Source organism: Eulemur rufifrons, chromosome 17 (assembly GCF_041146395.1).
Source record: "Eulemur rufifrons isolate Redbay chromosome 17, OSU_ERuf_1, whole genome shotgun sequence".
Lineage (NCBI taxonomy): Eukaryota > Metazoa > Chordata > Mammalia > Primates > Lemuridae > Eulemur > Eulemur rufifrons.
In genome coordinates this window covers 41,724,619-41,745,306 of record NC_090999.1, presented here as the reverse complement: position 1 = coordinate 41,745,306, position 20,688 = coordinate 41,724,619, and the positions used below count along the sequence as shown (strand labels likewise).

The following is a 20,688-nucleotide window of genomic DNA, read 5'->3' as shown; positions in this document are numbered from 1 at the left end:
TGGCATAGGCAAGGAATTTATGACGAAGATCCCAAAGACAATCACAGCAAAAAAAAAAAAAAAAAAAAAATTAAAAAATGGGACTTGATTAAATGAAAAAGCTCCTGCATAGCCAAGGAAACAATTAACAGAGCAAATAGACAACCAACAGAATGGGAAAAAATATTTGCAGGATATACATCTGATAGAGGATTAATAGCCTGAATCTACAAAGATCTCAAGCAAATCAGGAAGAGAAAATCAAAACAACCCCATTAAAAAGGGGGCAAAAGACATGAAAAGAAGCTTTCCAAAGAAGATAGACTAATTGCCAATAACATATGAAAAAATATTCAACATCACTAAATCGTCAGGATTCAAATCAAAACCACCATGAGATATCACTTAACCCCAGTGAGAATGGCTTTTATCAAAAAGTCCCAAAACAACAGATGCTGGTGTGGATGTGGAGAGAAAGAACACTTATACAATGTTGGTGGGACCGCAAACTAGTACAACCTCTTTGGAAAATAGTATGGAGATTCCTCAAAGAAGGAAAAGTAGCCTAACCATTTGATCCAGCAATCCCACTATTGGGTATTTATCCAAAGGGAAAAAGTCATTTTATCAAAAAGATACGTGCACTTGAATGTTTATTGCTGCATCATTCACAATCGCAAAGATGTGGAATCAACTCAAGTGCCCATCAATTCATGAGTGGATTAATAAAATGTGATATATGTATACCATGGAGTACTACTCACCAATAAAAATGAATTAATACTTTTTGTAACAATCTGATGGAACTGGAAAACATTCTCCTAAGTATTGCAAGAATGTAAAATCACCACATGTACTCATTATTAAATTGGAACGAATCGATGCACAGATGGAAATAAAACTTAGAAATCAAGCAGGTGTGAGGGGGGAGAAGGGGATGGTTGTAATCATATTTAATGGGTATAAGGTACACTATCTGTGTGGAGGGTACACTTATAACTTTGTCTCAAGAAGTACAAAAGCAGTCCGTGTTCTTTACTAGTAAAAGTCATAAGCTCATAGCAAAGTCAAACAAGAACTAGCCCTACAGAGTTGATTCCACAATTCAGGACACACAAGACTCACACAGAAACAACCCCATTAAAGACAAGCTCACAGTTATAAATTACACAGTATGTAAGAAAATAACTTCTAATCAAGTATAAGCAGATGTATGAATAGAAGAATTCACTTTTGAAGACTATATGTATCTGAGAAATCTATAAGAAACTTTAAAATGAATATGTTAAAAGAGATTTGAAAAGAGAAATATTGTCAATAAGGCAAGAACAGGCCATGATAAGAAAGAAAGAGTATATTTGAAAAAATTCTCAAATGGAGATTTTAAAGAGGAAAAGTCAAGTTAAAGAAGATAGAGTTAGTAGATTGGAAAACATTATTAAAGAAAACATGGAACAATTAACCTTTGAGATTCTCAGTTTATTTTAGAGAGACAAGGTAGAGGTTCTTTGAACCCTTCTAAGTCATAGCATAGTGCTATAAAGAATTTTTAGAAAATCATCTCATTCAAAAGTAAAGTCTGAGCTTCTCTGAAAATCTCTTTCAAATAATGCTTTATACATATACATAATTCAACTGTACTGTATTCTAGATTGGCACTCATCTATTCCAATGTCAAATTTGTGGGAACAATTCTAAGATGTTTTTTTCTGGCCTCCACATTAAGCCACTGACTGGCTCTCTGATAAGACTCTGCTGAACCTTCACCATTCCTTTGAAATTCTTCCCAGATATATAACTTTTTTCCCTCTAATGGCTTCTCACATTTAAAAAAACAAAAACACAAAATCCAATAGTACTTCCTTAGCCCTGGCTTTTACTTCCAGCTACTTTCCTGTCTTTCCTGTCACAGCCAAACTCCTCAAAACATTGTCTGTACTTTTCTTAATTTTCTTACTTCCACAAGCATTCTTCAACCCATTTCTTGCTGCTACTAGATTCAATAAACATTTTTCAGTCTTCATCTTTTTTGACCTCTTGGTTACGTTTGACACTGTTGACCATTCCCTTCTTAACAATTTTAAAATGTCTTGAAATGGGGGTAACTTTTCTTTATCTTTATGATACAAAATTCTATTTTCCTACCTTCTTGCTCATTCTTCAAGTGCATCTTCCTCTATTCTCCCATAAACTTGGAGTTCATTAATGCTTGGTCCTAAGCTGCAATCTCTTTTTTTCTTTCAATTTATGCAATTTCCTTAGGCAATGGACCCACAGGTTCTGTTAATATTTATATACATATGAACTTCAGATTTAGAACTTCAACCTTAATCTCTCTTTTGAGATCCAAAACTATACATTTAAGAGTATATTGGATATTTTCATCATGATGTCTTAAAGGCACCTCAATTCAATATGCCCATACTGAACTCACAATCTTCTCTCCATAACCAAGCCACTTCTAATTTTCCCTAAATGATTCCATTCATCCAGCTCCACAATCTAGTACCCTAGGTGTTATCCTTGACATTTATTGCCAATTTACTAGTAAACCCTGTTGATTCTAGTCCCTGAATTTCTCCATTCCTATTTTTCTATGTTTACAACCACCACTCACTCTCACTTGGACCACTTCAATAAGCTACTAACTGGTCCTTACGTCCTTTCTTGCATCTCTGCAATAATTTTTGCACATTTTGCCAAAATGCTTTCTTAAAACTGTTATTCTTATTATGCCCTTCCATAATTTAAAACCTCCAATACCTTGCTATTTCTCTCAAGCTAAGAACCAACATCTGTACCATGGTCCTTTCTACCCCACTCCAACCTCACCTATTTCATCTTTCACCACCTGTATCATTGTCCTCTGAGTCCCAGCACATCCTTTTCTTCCTTAAATGTACCATTCTCCTTTAGGATATGGATCTTGCCACACATTGGTCTATTTTATCTGTAATGTTTGGCCCTCATACCTCTTTGCCTTGTTAACTCCTACTCATTTATTAGATCTTGGCCAAAAAAGATACTTTTTCAAGAAAGCCTTCCCTGACTCCTCAATCATATAAGTCCCCCAGTTATATGTTCTCATAGCAACATGTACTTCTCCTTCGTAGCATTAATCATAGTTTGAATTTTACATATTTGTATGAGAGCTTGATTAATGTGTGCTACTTCCACTAGACTTTAATCTCTACATTGCCTGTAATATAGTAGCCACTCAATATTTGTTGAATGAGATATTACAATAATACGTGTTTAACAGTTATATATGTTTGCAAATAATTTAGTTTTCAAATTCCTTATTTCTAGTCTATTCTAGTTTATATATTTTAAGTCTATCTGCATTCTAATTTTCTTTCTTGGCTGGGAGAGAAGGGGAAGGGTTATACTGGGGAATTGGGAACTATGCATAAATCTGGAGATGTTCCTGAGAATGTGTGTGAAATTCTCCTTCATTTGTGTCAGCGTGAGAAAACAAAAAATAAAAACAAAAAACCCCCTCATAATTGCTGCTCTAGATTGCTAACTAATAGCTTGTTTGTTTATTTAAATAAAACTAAAGTTCTAAGAAAAGTAAAAATAATCTTGAAACACAGTATGCCTCTCTAGGATGGTCAGCAACATGTGACCGAGAGAAATCATATTTTATTCACTCCATTGTATCTGCTGTGTGGTGTCCTAGTTTTAATCATCCCTCCAGGAATAAGCAAGCTGTTTTGATAAGTAACTGTAACAGGCAGAAAGTAGAACAATAATTCAGTTCTCCAAATTAATGCTTCAAACTTAGGGGATATTATATTCTTTATACTAGTAGTCACACAAAAAAAGAAAATTAGGTATATGCTTTATTCTATTTTCATGGAAATCAATAAAAATTAAATTCACATACACAATATTTACTTTAGCCTTTCAAGCATGATGCAATATATAATATTCTAAAGTAAATTTAAATGTCTTGCATTGTCTGTGGAAATTTATGGTATCTTCCATTTAAATGTTGAATGTTATATAGAACATATTATTTTTCTTATTAAAAAGGTAATAAATGCAAGAAAAACACAAAGGAAATAAAACCCCAAATCACATTTTATTCTAATCACCAAGATAATCATTGTTAATATTTTACATATCATTTGAGTTTTGGTTTTGCTGTGTTTTTTTTTAAAATAATATCATCATGTCCATATTTTCCCATTTGAACATTTTGCAAATCTGTATTCTTTCCTATTCTTCATAATGGAGGCAAAATAATCCAGGTGGTTTTTAACCAGGATAATTTTGCTCCAAAGGGACATTTGGTAATGTCTAGAAACATTGTTTTTGTTATGACTGGGTGACCACTGGGGATGTGAGAATACTATTGGCATTGAGTGTGTAGAGGCTAGCAATGCTGCTAAACATTTTACAATGCATAGGCAGCCCCGATAACAAAATTATTCAGTCCAAAATGTCAATAGTGATAAGGTTGAGAAACCCTGTTTTATTATACAGTGCATTTTAAATGCTGCAATACATTGATAGTGAAATTAAACCTTACACTGCATTGTCATTAATTTCTGAAGATATATTATTAAATCTCCACTGTACTATTTCTATGAGGATGCATAAAGTTCCTTTTAATATTCCTAAAATTCTTTGTGATTTATTACAATTGGGTAGCTTTTGAAAAGCAAAGAAAAATCCTGACATTCAATCCCTAAACATTCAGTTGTGAAAAATGTAATTCTTAACTCAGCATTGTACACTTTCATAATGCTGTGAACCTCTTCTTCCTAGAATTTATCACAATGTAATTTTATATTGATTTATGTCTCCTCCATTAAATTATAATTTCCATAAGGGTAAAGACCATGTCTGTCTTTTCTTGTCCTTATTGTTCCCTAGCACAAGGCTTTACATAAAACATAGCAAGCACTTAAATATTAAATGAACAAATAACATTTGTAACCAGTACAATAATGTCTTGCTTAATGTGTTGCTTAATGACAAGGATACATTCTGAGAAATGCATCGTTAGGCAATTTTGTCATCGTGCAAACCTCACATAGTACACTTACACAAACCTGGATGGCATAGCCTACCATGCGTCTAGACTATGTGGTACATAGGCTACTGTTCCTAGGCTACAAACTGGTATAGTATGTTACTGCCTTATAGGATCACTGTCATATATGCAGTCTGTTGTTGACTGAAACGTCATTATATGGGGCATGACTATAATTACCTTTTATGTTTTAGTTACAAAAATCAAAGAACATATAAATATAAATAAAGTGAAAGTAATAACGTATAACTATTTAACATTCAAAAGCAACATATACATTTATTATATCAAATGTCTAACATTTGAGGGATCAGCATAATTAAAATGTCAGAAAATACCAACAGTAAGTATTTATATACCTTGTATTTTGTGATTTTTAAAATAAACAATTTAATATAATAATCTGGTTTACAAGTAGCTGTTGTTTTTTGTTTAATTTCTACATTTACTAGTTCATCTCTTTACTTTTAGTTCAGATCAGTACACAGGTATGGAAGATCAATCATTACCAAGCACATGAAATATTATCAAGCACATGAAATATTGAATTCCTTCAAATTAAGTGTTTTATTGCCCAATTATGTTTTCTTTCTACTCTAGTAGGAGTCAACGATCAAGAATTATATTTTAAAAAGTCCATTGAAAGTATTTACAAAACTGTAAGCTGATATTTCAATGGTACAAGGTAAACAAAAAATACATCAGTTATTTTGTGGTCATAATCACTTCCTTGTTTTCATTAAAATTATCTGAATTTACCTTCAGGTAAAATTTTAGTAAGAGCAAAAGATTTTGAAATTATATCCTTTCCTCACCAACTCTAATTCTAATTGGAAGAAGCAAAAATAGACAAATAGCTAACAACTAGAGTACAGGTAAGATATAGAAATAAATTTTTAAAATCCTTAAAAAATTTATTGCTTCAGAAAGGCATAAGTTGAATTCCCAATTTTGCCATTTAATGGATTTTGTGATCTTAGACAAATTATTTGATCTCTCTGAGTCTCAGTTTACTCATCTACACAATGGGAATAATACCACTTACTTCACAGAGTTGTTATAAGAATTAAATGAGATCCCATAAATGAAGAGCCTGACACAAGAGTGCATTAAATAAATGTGCTTAAGGCTATGGGTATTTTCAGCAAACATAATCCAGAATCTCTCAGATTCCTGAGGAAGAAAGGTAAGAACATTTTGCAATAGTTTGCGAACTGATTAGATGGCTCTATAGAGAAACGAATAAGCACATCTGTACAATTAATTTCCCTTTGCCCTACCCAGCTATTTACTGTCAAATTGAAGAAAGAAGGATATAGACTCACTGCTTTGGTTGTGTAAAATATGGCACCACTGAAGCCCACCATTTAATTTCTCACTTGGGCAGGGCTGGTTATTAATAACAATACTCCCCTCTAAAATGTGATAAATATAGACAAGGTAAATACAGTGGCTTACCCATTTACTCCAAAGGGATCTTTTCATGTATTTCTATGAAATATACTAATTCCTTTATGATCCACTAAAGAAATGAGTTTGATTTTTGTTTTTGTGGTTGTATTGGGAAGGAGAAAGGAGAGAGGAGGTAACTCTCATTAGCAGGGCATTGTGGTGGGTTGGTTTTCTTAATACCTGGCCCACGGATTTTAGCCAGGCAATGAATGCCTGCAGCATTTCCTATAGTGAATGCCTACAATAACTGAAAATTGATGGCTACATTTAAGTTCCAAACTGAAAGTTTAAAAATAAAAAGTAGGTCTTTATTTCAAATATACACCAGAACCTTTGGCACTCCGTATTTCAAAAGTAAACTTTGAAGTTTGAAAATACAGTCAGAGGTGAACAACTGTGGTCCTAATCACAATTTCCGAAGGCACATGTGATTGACTCTGATGTCCCGCAGCTTAGCTGAATAGTGCTTATTAGAAGAGCAATTTATCTCAGACAAACACCTCAGAGCCTTCAGTAAGTTTTTTTGGAAGTAATATCCACTTCTACTTAGAAAGAAACAAATAATTTTCAAGCTTTTACCTGGGCACACAGGAATACTAAAAAAAGACTGCAGTGTTCTATGAGGCACAAGGAAACACAGAAGTACCTCAAATTTGCCACATGTGGCCTGCTGCTGGCAGTGACAGGCCATTATGGGGGAAATTTTAGGGACAGCAAAACCATCACACATTTCCTCTTTAAAGTTATGACAGAGAGGCATGATAATTTTCAATGGGGAAATACATAAATTAAGACAGCATAAATATAGTTAATGTACATCAAAAAAAAAACTGACTAGAGGAGGATGTATCATTGGGGAGACTGTTAGAAATCATTCCTCAAAGGAAGTGATAGACTAGCAAAGAAAGGAGAGAAAGAACACGAAAGAGACAACAATAATCTGAGCAAGGCTATGGACATGGGAACTAGCAATTTGGATGCAGGTATACAACAAATAGCAGGGATTGAAGAACAGGAATTGATAGTAGGAAAATGTGTGCTCTCTTTGATTCTAACTGATGCTATTCGCTTCTGTGACTATGCTTGCTTTTAGTTGTTTGATAAATATAGTTAATCAGAATGAAAAACAGGGATAAGAGCAAAGGTAACTCCATGATAGGCTAGGCTTCCTGGATGTGAGAAGCTAACAGCCTAGTTCTGCTTCTGTATATATGGCTTGCTGGCTTGGTGCTTAGCGTAAGTGGAGCCATGGCAGGCTTCACTAAAGTAAAGGAAAACAAAGCCCCGGGGAGGTAACCGCAAGTTACTTCCTGATAAAGGGCTGGAGAGTCCAGGGGCCCTCCAACCAACTAAGTAGATAAGAAGGGCAAGACATGATCAGCCCATGAACGGCTTGTGCAGGGCGTGTGTTCCCAGTATCGCTTGTAACCAAAAACTAGAAGGTATGCAACAACAGCCCCCCTCCCCCGTCGGAGACCCTCCTCTTCCCCTAAATGACGTTAACTACAACTGGCGCCAGTGTGAAAAGCCCAAAGCTTAGAATCAACCAATCAGGAGCCAACGCGATCAGCCACTTCTAAAAGAACAAATAAACTAAAGGGGGAAGGAGTGCAGACCAGTATGTCATGTGCAGACTAGTGTGTCGTGTGCAGACTAGCATGTCGTGTGCAGACCAGTGTGTCATGTGCAGACTAGTATGTCATGTGCAGACCAGTATGTCATGTGCAGACTAACGTGTCGTGTGCAGACTAACGTGTCATGTGAAAACTAGCATACAGCAAAGTATAAAAGCTTAAGCTTTACCCCAGGGCGGGGTCCTAGTTCATGGAGAGGCCACTGCGTTGGTGCTCTGGGACTTGGACCCTAGCTCGAGCTAGCCAATAAACTCCTTTGCCTTTTTGCAGCCTCAATGACTCTGCCTCTCTGTTCCTGGGGCCAAGGGGAACCGGCTCTAACAGGATATTAGAAATAACAATAAGCAAATGTGGGCTGGCGGTTCCCTGGTAGGAGATTTTGATGCTACGCTATGAATCAGTATAGGTTTCAGGGACGGGTTCCTGTGGTAAAAAGTAGTATTTAAGGAAGAATGTTTAAGAAAGACTGTTTAAGGAAGAGCTGGCAGCTCTGCATATAACTGACAGAAGTTAAGAGGAACTAAAGTCAGGACACCTTCCCCAAGACTGTTGCTGCACAAGGGGCTAGATTATGTTTTCATCTGTAGCATTGTAGAGTAATGAGCAACAGCAGACAGTAAATTTTGCTTTGGAAAGAAATTAGAAAGCATGGGTTCTTTTGGAATTAATCAGATGGCTCCTGAGAGTGTGAGGTCTTCTACCCTACAAATCAAGATATTATCATTTGAAATGGCTCAGATGTATTGACCAAATGACTTTCTAAGGCCCCTTTACGAACATGTGAATCTAGGAAATTATTAATACATTTAATTATTGATTGGTGGAGAAAAATATAGGAATTTAATTCTTCTTCATTGTTGTTCTATACATTTTTTTAGGACTTTGCTTTATATAATTTACTTTAAGTTTGCCCTACTGGTATAATTAGCTAAATCCAAGCAAAAAGATTATATAAAAAAATGGATAATCTTCACAGACTGTCCCAGTACTTTTACTATGGCTTGCTTTATGGCTGTGTCATTACAAAACCCAGTTTCATTTGATAAGTCCATTTACAAATTACTTTTCTCCAGTTCAACTCTCCAAAATGCTTTTTTAAACATAACCCTCGGCCGGGCGCGGTGGCTCACGCCTGTAATCCTAGCACTCTGGGAGGCCGAGGTGGGCGGATCGTTTGAGCTCAGGAGTTCGAGACCAGCCTGAGCAAGAGCGAGACCCCATCTCTACTATAAAATAGAAAGAAATTATATAGACAGCTAAAAATATATATAGAAAAAATTAGCCGGGCATGGTGGCGCATGCCTGTAGTCCCAGCTACTCGGGAGGCTGAGACAGGAGGATCCTTTGAGCTCAGGAGTTTGAGGTTGCTGTGAGCTAGGCTGACGCCACGGCACTCACTCTAGCCTGGGCAACAGAGTGAGACTCTGTCTCAAAAAAAAAAAAAAAATAAACATAACCCTCTATAAAAAGCATGTTGCAAAATGCCAGAAGTTTTTTGATCTCCCCAAGGCATTAAATACTTTTTGCCATTTAAATGAAAGAAGAAATAAACAAGTTCCATTGAGGAGCCATATATTATCAGAAACGAGGCACAAATATGGTTCTGCTATATAGTCCTTCTCTGAGGAGAAGGAATTATTAGATGAAACACCACCTCCACAAATTTTCATCTTTATTTTGTCATCAGGCGCTATTTGTCACCATTCCAACATCGCTTCCTAAATAGTAACTTCCTTAAAAATAGCTAACGGTGGACTCAAAAGTTTTAGTTCTTTAAAGATTTCAGCTCTCCTTGGAACCCATTCTACTAAGTGAAGTATCACAAGAATGGAAAAACAAGCACCACATGTACACACCATAAAATTGATATTAACTGATCAACACTTATGTGCACACATAGTAATAACATTCATCGGGAGTTGGGCAGATGGGAGTGGGGAGGAAGAGATGGGTATATTAACACCTAATGGGTGCGCTGCACACCGTCTGGGGGATGGACACACTAGAAGCTCTGACTCGGGTGGGGTAATGGCAATACATGTAACCTAAACATTTGTACCCCTGTAATATGCTGAAATAAAAAAAATTAAAAAAAAAAAGATTTTAGCTCTCTTTAAACTTAAAAACTACTTGCCTTTAGAATCTTGATTTTCAACCTTTTATGTAACTGAATAGAATTTTTAAATAATTTCCATTTATCAAAGGTGAAGTAGGATTTGGGCCTAGTTTTCAAGCTTGAAATACCTCAATGTTCAATTTGCCTTTTAGAATATTGGTGTAATTATTAAAAATTTCTGAAGGTCTGAGAAGAGAGGGTAAATTCCTAGCAGTGGGTAAATTAAATATAAAAATAAGCTTCACTTTAACAGTAATAGCTATTATTTATTGCTTACTATATAATGATAACAGCTAGTATTTATTGCTTATTAGATGCAAAATACTATCCTAAAATTAAAATGTATTATCTCATTAAATCCTCCCAATAACCTTACGTAGGGAGTACTATTATCTCTAATTTACAGATAAGGACACAGAAACCCAGAGATGTTAAGTAACTTGACAGCTAGTAACTGGAAGAGCCAGGACTCAACAGAATAGGTCTGATTCCAGAATCGAGGTTCTTAATCACTATATTAAGCTGCTTAACCTCTTGGGCTACTAATCAAGTGATAATTAATTTAAAACACATTGAGATTTATAAAGCAGACAAATAACTTTTAAACAGCTAACAAATTTTTTGCTTAATGCTTTTTAAATGATTTGACTCATAAGTAGTGATTTATATGCATTTTTCTTTTCAGCCACACACCCAGAGCTCACTCATTCAACTAGTATTTATTTAGCTAGGCACTATGATGTGCCAGGCATAGTTCTAAGTACTAGGTTTATTGGAATAAAATAAATAAAACACTCCCATGAATTTTACCTTATTACAGAAGTAAGAGATAATAACAAGATAATTTCAAGATAAGTACTATGAAGAAAATAAAACAGGGTTAGGTGAGACCTATGAGTGATCAGAAAAGTCCTCTTTGAGAAGACAGCATTCAATTAAAAACAAGAAAGAACCAACCATGCAGAGACTGGGGGAGAAAAAGAGCCAAAGGCCTGAAGGCTGAACTACATTTGAATATAACTAGGAAACAGCAAGAATAGCATAGTCAAAATGCAGTGAGCAAGTGGGAGAATGGTGGAAGAATGGTCAAGAAGACAGGCCCAGGTACAGGGCAGATCATTAGGGCCTTAAGGATGGGGTAAGGAGTTTTTTTTATCCCATGGCATATACCTTACATGGCAATGGTAAGTCACAGGACATTTTGATACAGGATGATAACATGATTTGATTTATGGTTTAAAAAACCTCCCTGGCTGCTATGGGGTTGTTGGGGGGATGATATATGGGGGGATAGAAAGACAGTGGAAAGATAAACTGAGCTCATGTGGTCTAGGCAAGTGACAATGGTGACCTGATTAATGATGGAAAGTGAAGAATAACAAATGGATTCAGGACATACTTTGAAGATATAACCAAAAATATTTGGGAGACAGAAAGTCTATTTTTGTTAGACTACACAAACTTGCTATTTCAAGGAAGCCTATGGCAACTACTTTGAAACAAAAATTTGTCTTTATTTCAGCCATAAAATAAATTCAGACTTTGACATATCAAGGTTGTTTATAAGCATAATATGTTCATATTATTTTAATTCAGGTTCCCCTCCACCTTTACAGGTGAAAACAAGGGTTATAATGAGGAAATTCAAGTTTTTAAAAGCATTTCCAGGATAAAGACTCGAGAGAAAAGTGAAAGCTATTCTAGCACTAACCACATTTTTTACCCTAAGATCTTATGGATCTTCAGTTCTGCCTATGCATAAAAATCCCAAGACTTCATTGCCTTTACCAGTTTCATGGAATAAACAGAACACAAAAATGCCCAACTGCAATCTTCCAATTGGAGCTTATTTTTATAGACCAAAAAACTGCAATGTCTATATTTGGTAACAAAATATTAAACCCCAAGGGATCAAATTTTAACCTTATTTATTTCTTCAAAACTAGAAGACACACCTGTGAAAATTTTAAGTTTTCAATTTTTTTTTTGTCTTTGAAGAAAAAGAGGTATTAGTGTTCCACTAATTTACACAGAACATTATTTCAGTTGTGATGGTTAAATAAGAGAGGTATATATGATATGAAAAATTCATAGAAATTGAAAGCTCAGCTGACACATGTTTTATAAGATATTCTTCTACAGGAGACATAAATTCCACTGACATGTCTTGAACTCTTTGTATTAAGAAAGAACAACTCATAGAATGAATGGAAGTCTAAAGCTTCATAAATGTTTATGATCTAGCAAGTATGAATTTCAAAGTTGACAAACTCAGATGTGCAAAAATAACGATTTCTCGGCAAGTGAACCTAATTTTTCTCTTTATTTGCTGTGTAGACTAGGACAATAGTCTTCAGGGAAAATCATTAGCTTCCAGTCTAAAGCTCAGCTTCTCAGTGGTAAATAGTTCAGGATTCTTTCCTTGTACCTTCTCTTTCCCTTCTCCTATCCTTGATCCCTCAGAGGACTTGGGAAGGTACAGAGCTTACCTGAATGAGATTATCTGAGAGGTGTGTGTGGGGTGAGGGGAGGGGAGGGTTAAATGGTTCATGAATGCCTTCTGCCCTTCATCACTGTGCCCCAGCATCTACTATTAAGTCCTGTGTGCCCATAAGACCTCTAGCCACCACGCCTATCAGATCGCCCTAACATGAAGCCCCTTTAGATTCACTGTCCTCTTCCCAGACATGCCCTGATCTCTTTGAGGCACACGAAACTTTTATGTTTTCTATGACCACTAAACTATGGGCAGCTATCCTAACACACATCCATCCATTTGTGCACTTATTAATAGCAGCTGGCACTGAAATAGATGGCATTTCTACAAGACTTGCCATCTCCCCAAGCCCTGCTTTCTGTTTTATTAATTTAATATTTTTTTCAATGACAGATAAAATTGTGTATTTACCATATAAAACATGTTTTGAAGGATATATAGTTATATGACTAAATATAGCTAATTGACATGTGCTTTACCTAACATAGTTATCATTTTTATGGTGAGGACACTTTACATCCTCTCTCTCTTTAATTTCACTAGGTTTAGGGGAGTACAAGTGCTTTTTATTACATGGATGAATTATATAATGCTGAAGTCAGGGCTTCCAGTGTACCTGTCACCAGGGTGTACACTGTACGTGATAGGTAGATTTTTATCCTTCACACCCCCAACTTCCCTCTTCTTAGTATTCAATGTCCATTACATTGATTTATGATTATATATATATATATATCCTTTATTTAGCTCCCACTCATAAGTGAAAACAGGTGGTATTTGTTTTTCCATTCCTGAGATACTTCACTTAGGATAATGGTCTCCAGTTCCATCCAAGTTGCTGCAAAAAACATTTCATTTCTTTTTATGGCTGAGTATTCCATAATGTGTGTATATATACATACATACACACACACACACACACACACACACACACACCCCTGCCATTTTTGTTATCTACTAATCAGTTGATGGGCATTTGGGTTGATTTCATATCTTTGCAATTCTGAATTGTGCTGCGATAAACATTCAGGTGAAGGTGTCTTTTTTTTTTTTTTTTTTTATAAAATGGCTTCTTTTCCTTTGGACAAATACACAGTAGTGGGTTTGCTGGATCAAATGGTAGGTCTACTTTTAGTTCTTTGAGGAAATCTCCATACTGTTTTCCACAGAGGTCGTACTAGTTTATATTTCCATCAACAGTACATAAGCATTCCCTTTTTACCACAGTTACACCAGTATCTCATGTTTCTGACTTTTTAATCACGGCCATGCTGACAGGGGTAAGGTGGTATCTCACTGTGGTTTTAATTTGCATTTTCCTTATAATTAGTAATGTTGAGCATTTTTTCATATGTTTGTTGGCCATCTATCTTCTCTGGAAAAAAATCTATTCATATCTTTTGCCCACATTTTGATAGGGTTATTGGTTTTTTCTTGACAATTTGTTTGAGTTCTTTGTGGATTCTGGATATTAGATCTTTGTCAGATGTACAGTTTGCAAATATTTTCGCCCATTCTTAAATTGCATATTTACTACGTTCATAATTTTCTTTGCTGTACAGAAACATTTTACTTTTGAGTCCCACTGATTTATTTTTGTTGTTGCTGTATTTTTGCTTTTGGGTTCTTAGTTATAAGCTCTTTGCCTAGGCCAATGCCAGAGAGTTCTTCCTATATTTTCTTCGAGAATTTTTATGGTTTCAGGTCTTACATTTAAGTTTTAATCCATCTTCACTTAATTTTTGTATATAAAGAGAGATAAAGATTCAGTTTCACTCTGCTTATAGCTATTCAGTGTTCCCAGTACCATTTATTGAATAGGGCATCCTTTCCCCGGTGTATGTTTTTGTCTGCTTTGTCAAAAAGCAGTTCGTTATAGCTATATGGCTTTATCTGTTCTCTATTATGTTCCACTGGTCTATGCATCTGCCTTTATACCCACACCATGCTGTTTTGCTTACTATAGACTTGAAGTATAATTTGAAGTCAGGTAATGTGATGCCTCCATATTTGTTCTTTTTGCTTAGGATTACTTTAGCTATTTGGGCTTTTTTTTTTTTTTGGGTTTCATATGAAGTTTTGGAGTACTTTTTCCTAGATCTATGAAAAATGACATTGTTATTTGAAGGAAATTATGTTGAATCTCTAAATCACTTAGGACAGTATGGGCATTTTAACATTGTTGACTCTTCCAATGCATGAACATGAGATGTTTGTCCATTTGTATGTATCATCTATGATTTCTTTCATGAGTGTTTTGTAGTTATCCATGTAGAGATCTTTCACCTCCTTGGTTAAGTATATTCCTAGGTATTTTATTTTCTTTGCAGCTATTATAAATGTAAATGATACTGATTTCTTGATGTGACTCTCAGCTTGATTGTAATTAGTATATGGAAATGCTACTGACTTGTAGCATAATTTTGTAACCTGAAACTTTACTGAATTTATTTATCAATTCTAGGATTCTTTTGGTGGAGTCTTTACGGTTTTATAAATATATCTTCAGCAAACAGGAATAGTTTGACCTCTCTTTCCCAATTTGGATGCCATTGTATCTTTCTCTTGTTTAATTGCTCTGGTTAGAACTTCTAGCACTATGTTAAATAGAAGTGGTGACAGTTATCATCCTCATCTTGTTCTAGTTCTCAGGAGAAATTCTTTCAACTTTTCCTCATTCAGGATGATTTGGGCTGTGGGTTTGTCATATATGACTTTTATAATTTTTAGGTATGTTCTTTCTATGCCTAGTTTGTTAAGGATTTTTATCATGAAAGGGTGGTGAATTTTATCAAATGCTTTTTCTGCATCTATTGAAATGATCATATAGTCTTTGCTTTTGTTTCCATTTATGTAGTGAATCACACTTATTGATTTGTGTATGTTGAACCATCCTTGCATCCCTAGGATAAAACACAGTTGATTATGGTAAATTATCTTTTTTGATGTGCTGTTGAATTTGGTTTGATACTATTATATTGAGGATTTTTCCATCTATGTTCATGAGGGATACTGGTCTGTAGTTTTCTATTTCTGTTGTGTCCTTTCCTGGTTTTGGTATCAGGGTGATACTAACTTCATAGAATGAGTTAGGGAGAACTCCCTCCTTCTTGATGTTATTGAACAGTTTCAGTAGGATAGGTGCCAGTTCTTCTTTGTATATCTGGTAGAATTTAGTTATGAATCCATCTGGGCCAGGGCTTTTTTTGTTGTTGGGAGACTTTATTACAGTTCCAATCTTGCTACTCATTATTGGTCTGTTTGAGATTTCTATTTCTTTCTGATTCAAACTTAGGAGGTTGTGTTTTTCCAAAAATTTATCCATTTCCTCTAGATTTTCTAGTTTCCGTGCGTAGAGGTTTTCATAGTGGTCAAGTATGGTATTTTGTATTTCTGTGGTATCAGTTTGTTTGTTTTGAGGGACTCCTCTACATAGTCAGACAAAGAAGAAAGCAGCTAGAAATAGGTGTGAAATTAGTGAGCTAACAATGTCTGCCACAATTATATCTGATACAGCTCCAAAATTATGTAACTAATGTTAAAAATACAACTGGGAGAAGCCCAAATATAAATCTTATTTCTTAACAAAATGTTTGTCATTCATATATTCTTATTAAATTCCTTTGTCCAGCACAACACAAAAAAGACCTTTTTCTTGTGGAGTCTACTGGGGACAGAGAAACAATAAAACATATATCAGGTCACAGTAAGTACTATGAAGACAATAAACTACATAAGTAGAGAAGTAGAGAATTTATGTTCAAGATACTGCTTTAGACAGGGTATTGAAATAAGGCCTTTTAAAGGAAGTGACATTTGAGTAGTGAATGAGGTGAAAGACTCATGTAGATATCTGAGAGCAGAGCCTAAACAGAACGAACAGTAAGTACTTGGTGTGCTCAAGAGATGGTGAGGAGGCCAGTGTGGGTATAGCTGAGTCAATGAGGGGACAAGTGATCAGCAATGCACTCAGAGAGAGAGTATCACAGTAGGAGGTTGTAGCAAACCCCACTTTTAGGGGGGGTATTTACTGCTTAAAAGTTCTTCAGTAGCCCTATCACCAAGTTTCTATTGGAAAGGTTAAACCAATGACTGCGTATCAGGTACTCCAACACATGTTAGCTTGTTTAATTTTAACAACCCACTTAGAAATGAGGAATCTGAGACTCATAATAGTTAAGATTCTCACAGGCTCTATTATAAACACAATATGTCCCTATCATTTAGGAATGTGGCCTGCTGGTCCTTGTCATACAATTGTGTTAAAAATGCTGGATAAAGCAAAATTCATTAGATTTATTTCAGAGGATCCACCAGAGCCTTTGTTATACTGATCTGTGTTTTGAGTCTTCAAAAAGAGGATATAGTTCATAGAGTATTTCTATATTTATTATACTATGAAAACACTGGTTAACATTCTATGAAAAGCAACCTATGAAATGCTGTTATATTTATAGTTCTTTGTATGTTATATTTATAGTTCTGTGTGTATTGTCCTGTTGGTTAATGTGGAAGAAATATACAAGTATCTCCTCCTATTCAAATCTATTTGGTTCTTAAGTTCAGACAGTGAGAAGGACGCAGAAAGGAAATGCATATCTCTGAAAATGTGTTGAAATCTATCAGTTTCTGAGTTTAAATAGTGAGGGATACCTGTATATGGATGAGCAGTACTTTAGCCATTTCAGCCAAAATTTGGAAAGGTAATATCTAAAAATATATTTTTATATTGAGCAAACAATTGTAATCTCAAGTAAAATTCTTAGCATGTTTCTAATTTATAGTATAGATTTGGTCTCCTTGAAACAATGAATTGGCAAAGTAAGCATTTTCAGATGAAGGTAATGCTGTTTTTTTAAAGATGATAGTTACTTATTTCTATCCAGGCAGATACATCATAAAATATTCATCAGCACAGAATACTTTTAAGAGAAAGATAACAGATTCATGACACAGAGCACCATGTTTCATATGATCACTGATTTTAAAATGTTTCTACCTGCCAAATGATGCCAAATTAATAATTCAGCTAGCTCTAAAGTGCCACAATCAATACAATAGCTTTTAACTCAACTGAGGAACAATACTTTAAAAGATAATTGCCTTATAAAATAGACTATTCTTATTTCAAACCAGACACATAAAAAAGCAAGCTTTTCCAAAGAAAGGGTAGTATTTACTAGCAGACAGGAAAATGTAACATACAGCAAAAGCAATTACTATCAGAAGTGAAGTAAGTTGTCTATAAAGCTGGAATGAGCTGGAAACAAAAAGCAATGACTCAAAAATTAAAGAGCACATGAATTACACCTGGGGAACGTAACATGCAGATTCTGATTCAGCAGGTAGTAGGACTAAGATAAGTATGTTTCTAGTAAGTTATCAAGTGATCCTGCTGCTACTTGTCCATGGACCCCACCTTGAAGCATGCCCTAAAAGTATACTATTTCTAAAGTTCCTATATCTATGACGCTGTTGGGAGAATTATACTACATAGGTCAAATAATACTCAAATTCTTTTCTTAAAAAAATTATATTTAACTGGTAGGAGAAGCAATGATAAAGTCTACAAAGACAAAATCAAAGAGACAAAACACCCATAAAGCAGGAATCACCATTATGAAATTAATCTTCAAAATTATTTGCCATTTCATCCAACTAATTTTTTAATTAATATGTGAGAATGGGAAGAGATGATTTGAATATCAAGAACTGCAGGGTCTCCTTGGCAATGATTTCATGGATATGACACTAAAAGCACAGGCAACAAAAATAAAAATAAATAAGTGGGGCTAATCAAACCAAAAAGCTTCTGCACAGCAAAGAAAACAATCAACAGAGTAAAACGCAACCATGAAAAGGGAGAAAATATCTGCAAACCACGTATCTCTGATAAGAGGTTAATCTCCAAATATATAAGGAACTCCTATAACTCCAGACTAAAAACTAATATTAATAATAAAAACCCAATTAAAAAAATGGGCTGAGAACTGAACAGACATTTCTCTAAAGATGACATACAAATGGCCAACAGATACATGAAAAAATAATCACTATCAATAATCATCAGGGAAATGCAAATCAAAACCACAATGATTTTTGCATACTACACATCAGATAAAGGACTGATAACAAGAATCTATTTAGAACTCAGGAAAATCAGCAAGAAAAAATCAAGCAACCCTATCAAAAAGTGGGCAAAGGACATGAATAGAAATTTTTCAAAAGAAGATATAAAAATGGCTAACAAACATATGAAAAAGTGTTCAACATCTCTAATCATCAGGGAAATGCAAATCAAAACCACAATGAGATATCACTTAACCCCAGTGAGAATGGCCTTTATCAAAAAAACCCAAAACAACACATGTTGGCGTGGGTGTGGAGAGACAGGAACACTAATACACTGCTGGTGGGACTGCAAACTAGTGCAACCCCTGTGGAAAGCATTATGGAGGTATCTTAAACAGATTCAAGTAGACCTGCCATTTGACCCAGCAATCCCACTACTGGGCATATACCCAAAGGAAAAAAGGTCATTCTGTAACAAAGGCACGTGTACCCAAATGTTTATAGCAGCACAATTCACAATAGCAAAGATGTGGAAACAACCCAAATGCCCATCAATACATGATTGGATTAGTAAACTGTGGTATATGTATACCATGGAATATTACTCAGCTATAAGGAATGATGAAGATACGACATCTCTATGGTTCTCCTGGAGAGAGTTGGAACCCATTATATTAAGTGAAGTATCCCAAGAATGGAAAAACAAGCATCACATGTACTCACCAGAAAATTGGTTTCCCTGATCATCATCTAAATACAAATCTGGGAACGACACCAATTGGACATCAGACTGAGGTGGGGGGGTGGGGGAATGCCTACACAATGAGTGCATTGCGCACCATTTGGGGAGTGGTAACACTTGAAGGTGCTGACTCGGGAAAGGGGGGGTGGGGAAAAAAATATGAAACTATTGTTTTTAACTTGCACTGTTCACTTAATAATTTATCATGAATATTTCCCATATTATTTCATATCATTGTACAAGAAATAATGTATACATTATGAGGACATACTGTATCTAACAAGAAAAAAAAAATAACAACTAGGAGATGGAAGGAAAAAAAAAAAAAACCACAATGAGATGTCACCTCACGCTTGTTGGGATAGTTGTTATCAATAGAAATCAAAAGACAACATGTTAGTGAGGATGTACAGAAAAGGGGACCCTTACACACTATTGGTGGGGATGAAAAATGGTATAACCACTATGAAAAACAGTATGGAAATTCCTCAAAAAACATAGAACTACCATATGATCCAGCAATACCTCTTATGGATATTTACCCAACAGAATCGAAATCAGCATCTAATAGAGATATTAGCACTCACATGTTCACTGCAGCACTATTCACACTAGCAAGTTGTAGAAATGACCCAAATGTCCATGGACAGATGAATGGATAAAGAAAATATACTATATACATAAAATGGGATACTATACAGCCTTTAAAAAGAAGGAAATTATGCTCTAAAGATCTGTTGTACAACACTGAACCTAGAGTCAACAATAACATATTGTACACTTAAAAATTTGTTAAAAGTAAATCTCATGTTAAATATTTTTACCAAAACAAACAAACAAACAAACAAAAACAAAAAACCCCACAAAAGTCAAAGAAAGGTTGAAAACAAAAAACCCACAAAGAACCTAAGGGTCTCTTTCTAAGGAGATGCCAATCTGCTTGGGTAAAAACTGGGGATGGCTAGCTAGAAGACCCGTCAATCTTTGAGGGAATGACAGTATAGCAAATGGATGGCAGCAACGGTATGAAGCTAAGCAACACTGTACCCAGCAATAGTCACTTCAAGGAATTTATCCTGAGGAAATGACCAGACTGGAAATGTTTGTACAAAATAGGTTATATCAGCCAAAAAGTGTAAACTAACAAACTAC

The 20,688-nt window shown here is 35.1% G+C and overlaps 1 protein-coding gene across 1 annotated transcript in view; it reads right to left on the bottom strand.

Moving 5' to 3' along the window:
* The window catches only part of RNF180 (ring finger protein 180), a 156,167-nt gene that overhangs the window by 66,595 nt on the left and 68,884 nt on the right, over positions 1 to 20,688 (bottom strand). The gene's annotated exons all lie outside the window — the stretch shown is intronic.